We start from the raw sequence: 6,630 nt of genomic DNA on the forward strand, positions 1-6,630 counted from the left end.
CTCTCTTTCTCTCTGTCCTTCCTTCCCTTCCTCCATCTCCCTCGATCCTTCTCTGTCCCCTTCTTTCTACTCCCTTCTCACCTCCTTCTCATGCCCCTACAAAAACTTCATTTTATACTAGATTCATTGCCTTACGGTTGGTACCTCAGGGTGGGGGAGGGGGGCTCAGCATGGACCCACTAAGGCACCCCTTCCTGGCACCTCATGACACTGCTTTACAAAACATATGAAATGCTCTTTGCAATACGTATTTATGCTATCTGTTCTGTTCCCCTAGGGCACCCTAACTAAGACAATAGAATCTCCTTTTTAATGATAATTTATATCATTTCATCTTAAAATACACAGATCTTGTAGAATATTTAAGAGTGGCAAAGGATCTCATGTCTTTCTATATTTGCTTTTGATGACTGAGAATTCCATTGACAGACTTTTTCCTCTGTAATTTTCATTCTTTTTTAAAGCAAATGTTTATAAGAAGGTCTCTTTAAACATTTTATCAAGAAACTTTTATGTACATCAATTTTGATGTCAATTTTTCTCCAACATCAAATACTTGTGAGACTCCATTCAAGGCAAAGAGGATTTTCCTTGATCCACCGACAGTACAAATGCCTTTGCTGAAACACCTACTATTCTCACATGTACCTGAATATATGCAGCAAACCTAAAGATGATCATATTGTCCTTACTTGATTTTTTTAAAATATTGATTTTTCCCCCCTTTTGGAAGGCAATGAAATGGGAATTTACAAACATGCTAGGTTTCTTGCCTAAGAACAGTTTGGAGTGTCTCTTGATTAATGACTCTGGTAGTTAGTTTTAATTATCAGTGTGAGAAAACTTAGAATGACTTGGGATATGAGCCTCTGAGCATGTCTTGATTACATTATTTGAGGAAGGGAGACCTTCTCCACTCTGGGTGGAACCATTCCCTAGGCAACAGATTTTGGATCACCTAAGAGTTAATAAAATGAGCTGAGCACTGGTATATGTATTTTCTTTGGATGCAATATGACCAGTTACTTCAAGTTCCTACTGCTGTGACTCCCTCTCATATGATATACTATTAGAACTGTGAGTCAAAAACGAACACAAAACTAAACAACACTGGCAAAACACACACACACACACACACACACACACACACACAAAGAACTTTTCTCTCTTAAGTTGCTTTTTTCAGGGTATTTTATCACAAGTTGGGAAGAGAAACTCATCCAATGACCTACCCTAAGGCTCTGAGTCTCAAAGGCCCTCAACTCAGCAAAGTGAAAGAAACTAACACCTCCTTTCACTCAGCCAGAAGCTGTTTGCCTTGGGAAAGGCAGACAATTGGTTTGGAGTTAAGGTGTGAAATCTAGAGTACTCTATTTAGGTCACTATCTTCCCCAAATCTCTGATCTTGAACCTGTTCACTTTAGCAAGAAAGTTCCCAACAGAAAAGTTGAAGTCAAATCCTATGTGCCTGTCACACAAATATGTACAGAGAAGCAAAATTTTGAGATTGCTTAAAGGAAATGTAGCTCTAAGAATATAACACTAATATTGTCATATCCAAAAGAAACTTGGGGCAAAGGGCTAACTGCGGTGCCTTTTAGCATACCAAAGAGCATGCTGGCTTTCAACCTACCCTTTATCAAAACAACCTGTGGCTCTTCTCACCTCTTCTCACCCCCTATCACTACCTCCTACCCTAATCATCTCCAGTTCATAGGCTTTCCTTCTCCTTCCTTTCCTTACAAGGTTACTATTTCAACTATTCTCCCTCCCTCCCTCCCTCCCTCTCTCTCTCTCTCTCTCTCTCTCTCTCTCTCTCTCTCTCTCTCTCTCTCTCTCATACTCTGTCTTCCTCTGTCACTCACCCCCTTTCTCTCCTCTCATGCTTGTCTACTTTCTCTCCTTGCTCCTTGCTCCTGATGCCTCATATACTTTCCCTCATATCTACAGTCAAAACCTTCCCCTCAAGGGGAAGCGGTTGGAATAGCCATGCCATCAGTCAGCTTGCTGTTACTACAATGTTACTCCAAACGCCTGGGGTTATAAACATACACAGCAAAGGTGTCTTCCACCTGTGGTTTCGGGGTTTCAGTCCATACTTTCTTAGCTGCATTGCTTTTGAATCCATGCTGAAGGGACACATTGAAGAGAATGTGTCAGAGCAGACCCACACTCAGAACCAGATGCACTAAAAAAAGGGACTGGAGTCCCTTTAACACTCAAAGGGTATATACCACCTATGATCTGAAAGTTCATATGATCTGAAAGTTAAGAATATTGTTAATAAAGGCTCCACACCTTGCAAATAGAGCCACAATGAGGACGACTAAGTGTTAGAATTCTGTATAAACGCCACCCCCACAGTTACCTGCCAACAGCCAGGTATGCTCCTCCCCACAGTTACCTGGCAACAGCCAGGTAGGCCAGGCTGCTTGTCCCCTCCTCTCTTACTCCTGCTTCCCTTTTGCTTCTCTCTTGCCTTCTTGGGTGTGTCCCTTCCCCCCTTCCCTCCAGGCTCTACTTCTCTACTCTCTCTCCCTCTCTTTGCCTTTCTCTGCCTCTATTACCCTCTTAACTCCTCTCCTCATACCCTGAATAAACTCTATTCTATACTATACCATCGTGTGGCTGGTCCCTCAAGGAAAGGGGATTCCTTGGCATGGGCCTGCTGGGGCACTCCCTTCCCTCATACCTTCCTTACCACACCCCCTTAAAACATATTCTTATAGCTCTCTATCTTTTTTTTTTTTTTTTTTTTTTTTTTTTTTTTTGGTTTTCCAAGACAGGGTTTCTCTGTGTAGCCCTGGCTGTCCTGGAGCTCACTCTGTAGACCAGACTGACCTTGAACTCAGAAATCCGCCTGCCTCTGCCTCCCAAGTGCTGGGATTAATGGCATGTGCCACCATCGCCCGGCAGCTCTCTAGCTTTTATAATCACAATACTGTCTTAAGCAAGTATGTGTGCTTTTAGAGGACATATATAGATCCATCCCATGGCATTGATGAACCAAGATGTCATTATAAATAGGCATTCCTGGAAAGCTCTGTCTGCAGAGGGACTGATTGATTGAAACTGCCATGCTCTGGAGAGATTGTAACAGCGCAGGTCCAGAAGCTAAGTACCTTATCATGGGTTAGTTCTAACCCCTGATTAGTGACCACCTCTTTGTCAAAACTAACATCTTGTGACTAATGTAATGAAAACCTTTGAAATCTATTAATCTTTGCAGACCACTGTCTTTCACCAACGCTAAAGCTAAGAATGCCATCAGATGGCGTCTTGGACCCATAGTGAAGCTTCCCCACATCTTGCTTACTGAGCTCTCTGATTTACACCCCAATATATTTTTAACATGCCTTGACTTAGGACTTGTCTTGTGCTTTGAAACTAGAAAATTTCACAAAACTACTTCCACATTGGAACATGTAATTTGAGGTAAACTAAATTATATTCCCAGGACACAGTTACTCAAAATGGCTCTAGAATAAACTATCTCGTATTCCCTTTTAAGATGAGAACTATGGTTTTGGTTTTTATTTTGTTTGTTTGTTTGTTGTTTTTGCATCAACATATTCATGTAGCTAAGTAATTGATATTAATTCTATAACCAAGACCCATACCTTGTTTTCTATTTCTCTAAACACTGTAAATAAATTTTAAAAGTTCACTAACATACCATATTATCATTGATTTCATACCAAATAAATGAAATGCCATGCTGTTTACAAAGTTTAAGTGATTGCCAATTCAAATTAATGAGACTTTTAGTCTAAAAGTAAAATATTTTATACGCTTCTCTATAGGGCTGAAGAGATGGCTCAGTGGTTAAGAGCACTGACTGCTCTTCCAGAGGTCCTGAGTTCAATTCCCAGCAACCACTTGGTGGCTCACAACCATCTGTAATGGGGATCCGATGCCCTCTTCTGGTGTGTCTGCAGACAGTAACAGTGTACTCACATACATGAAATAAATAAATCTTTAAAAAATAAAATAAAATAAAATAAAATTTAAAAGCTTCTCCATAACAATAATATTCTTATAACCTTGTGTTGGATTTTAGTAGCCAGTACTTCCAAGATCTACTTCTATTAATTATTTACTAAAATAATCCTAAATAACAAGATCATTTTCTGCTCTCTAGAATTTTAAGAATCACTTATTATTATTAAATTAGGTTGAAAAAATCCATTATTTACCCTTGAACAAAGAAAGGGCTTAGAAAGAACTAAAAGAGTTGTTAGTTTTGACTAGAACAACAATTATCTTTTGCTTCTCTTCACAATCTGTCCTACTTTCCAAACCAAGGTTTGATCTTTTAGGGGAAAAAGAGAAAGAGAATTAATGAAATAATTTCTAAGAAACCACCTCGTTCTACCAGCTTTACATTTAAAGGCCAAATGACAACTGTATTATTGGATAAACTTGTAATTTTTAACAATGAACCCAAATTTTAAAACATGTCAGTCCACTTGATTTTTCCCAGGAAGCTTGCATAATGGAATTACCTTTCAGATTAAATATGGTTATTATTCAATTTCACTAAAATACTGCTGCTGTGAGTTTTCATTTGTGCAAACCACCATTGCACTTGGCATTGATGAAAATACAAATAATAAATTATAAGCTTCAGAACCACATCTACATTTGAATGCTGGGCTAATATTGATCACTCTTTACTCTAAAAAGAAAGAACTCTTAGGTTTATGATTATTGGATAAATATATGATTTTTTGCACCTACCACACTTCCTAAAAAAGGAGAAAACCTTAGGCTAGATACAAGATCCATTCAGTTGTAATTATGAAGACTATTTTATTTTCCTGAGCTCTCCTTTGCAAGATAGCAAACAGAAAAATCAAGGGAGAGGGAGAGGGCAATGGACTGATATATTTTAAATGCTTTTAAAAATTAGAAAGTTAGTTAATAAAATGGTAGTGTCCAGCACTTGGGGAGGAAGCAATAGTGAAGTTGTTTAATGTGTATCATATTTCCATTTCACAAGGTGAGAATACTTGTGTAGATAAACAATGATAATGTTGGCACAATATTATGAATTTATTTAAACCTACCATACTGGATACTGTAAACTGGTTTAGGGGGCAGAGTCTCAATCACTAAAGTGCTTGCCACACTAACATGAAACCTGAGTTAGATCTTTAACACTCATGTAAGAGCTGGGCAGAGCAGCCTCCCTATAATCCCAGAAGTGAAGTGTGGCAGAGATGGCAAGATCCATGGAACTTAGTGGGCATCTAGTCTTGCAAGTCAGTAAATTTCAGTTTCAATGGAGATTCTGTCTCAAAATATAAGGAAGATATTCTGAGTCATATTTCATTCAGCCCACATCCAACTGTGCAAAGAACATTCATGCACATACAGAAAAATATGTTGTCCTAGAGACCAAAACCAACCTGAGGAGGAAAGGGCTTGTTCATTCTGCAGCTTATGGTTAGGGAGGACAGCACAGGAGCCTACAACTTGTAGAAAGGAACTAAAGCAGAAACCTTGGAAAAACACAGCTCAGCTTGCTTTATTATACAACCCACCCAGGACCACCAACTAATGGTGGTGTCCCTCATACCAATCAGTGTCTTGGTCAGGGTTTTTATTTCTGCACAAATATCATGACCAAGAAGCAAGTTGGGGAGAAAAGGGTTTATTTGGCTTACTTCCACACTGCTGTTGATCACCAGAGGAAGTCAGGACTGGAACTCAAGCAGGTCAGGAAGCAGGAGCTGATGCAGAGGCCATGGAGTGATGATCCTTATTGGCTTGCTTCTTTTGGCTTGCTCAGCCTGCTCTCTTATAGAACCCAAGGCTTCCAGCCCAGGGATGGCACCACCCACAAGGAGCCCTACCCCCTTGATCACTAATTGAGAAAATGCCCCACAGCTGGATCTCATGGAGGCACTTCCCCAACTGAAGCTCCCTTCTCTGTGATAACTGCAGCCTGTGTCAAGTTGGCACACAAAACCAGCCAGTACAGTCAGTAACCAAAAGATACCCACACGCTTGCCTATACACTGCTCTGATGGTACTAACATCTCAGCTGAGGTTACCTCTTTCCAGGTTAGCTGCAAGTTAACAAAAATTAGCTAGTACATGGTATACATGCATACAGACCCACACAAACACAAAAAGGTTAAGATGGAAACGTTTGTGTTGTGTGTATCACATCACAATTTAAAAATTGGAGGTGGGGAGATCTGAGGCAAAATTAACTTCAGAAAAGAACATTATATACTAAAAGTTAGAGCTTGCGGGCGCTCAAGAGATGGTTCAGCAGTTAAGAGTACTGGCTGCTCTTGCAAAGGACCTGAGTTCTATTCTCAAAACACAGATGGGTGTTAGCAGGCATCTGTAACTCCAGTTCCTGAAGGGACAGTGCTCTTTTCTGACCTCTTCCAGCATGCACATGGTTTGCATATGTGCAGGCAAACACACACATACAGCTAATTAAGTATTTAATCAATTAATTACATTAATTAGTTTGTAAAACAACTTTGGGGACTAATACTAGTAATGCTAGAACAAACTAAACCACAACTTAGTAGAGGGATAGCATATCCATGAGCATTTTAGTCCAACAATATAACTTAAAACGGAGTTGTATTCAAGCTGCAATGAGAG

Source organism: Mastomys coucha, unplaced genomic scaffold (genome assembly GCF_008632895.1).
Source record: "Mastomys coucha isolate ucsf_1 unplaced genomic scaffold, UCSF_Mcou_1 pScaffold2, whole genome shotgun sequence".
NCBI lineage: Eukaryota > Metazoa > Chordata > Mammalia > Rodentia > Muridae > Mastomys > Mastomys coucha.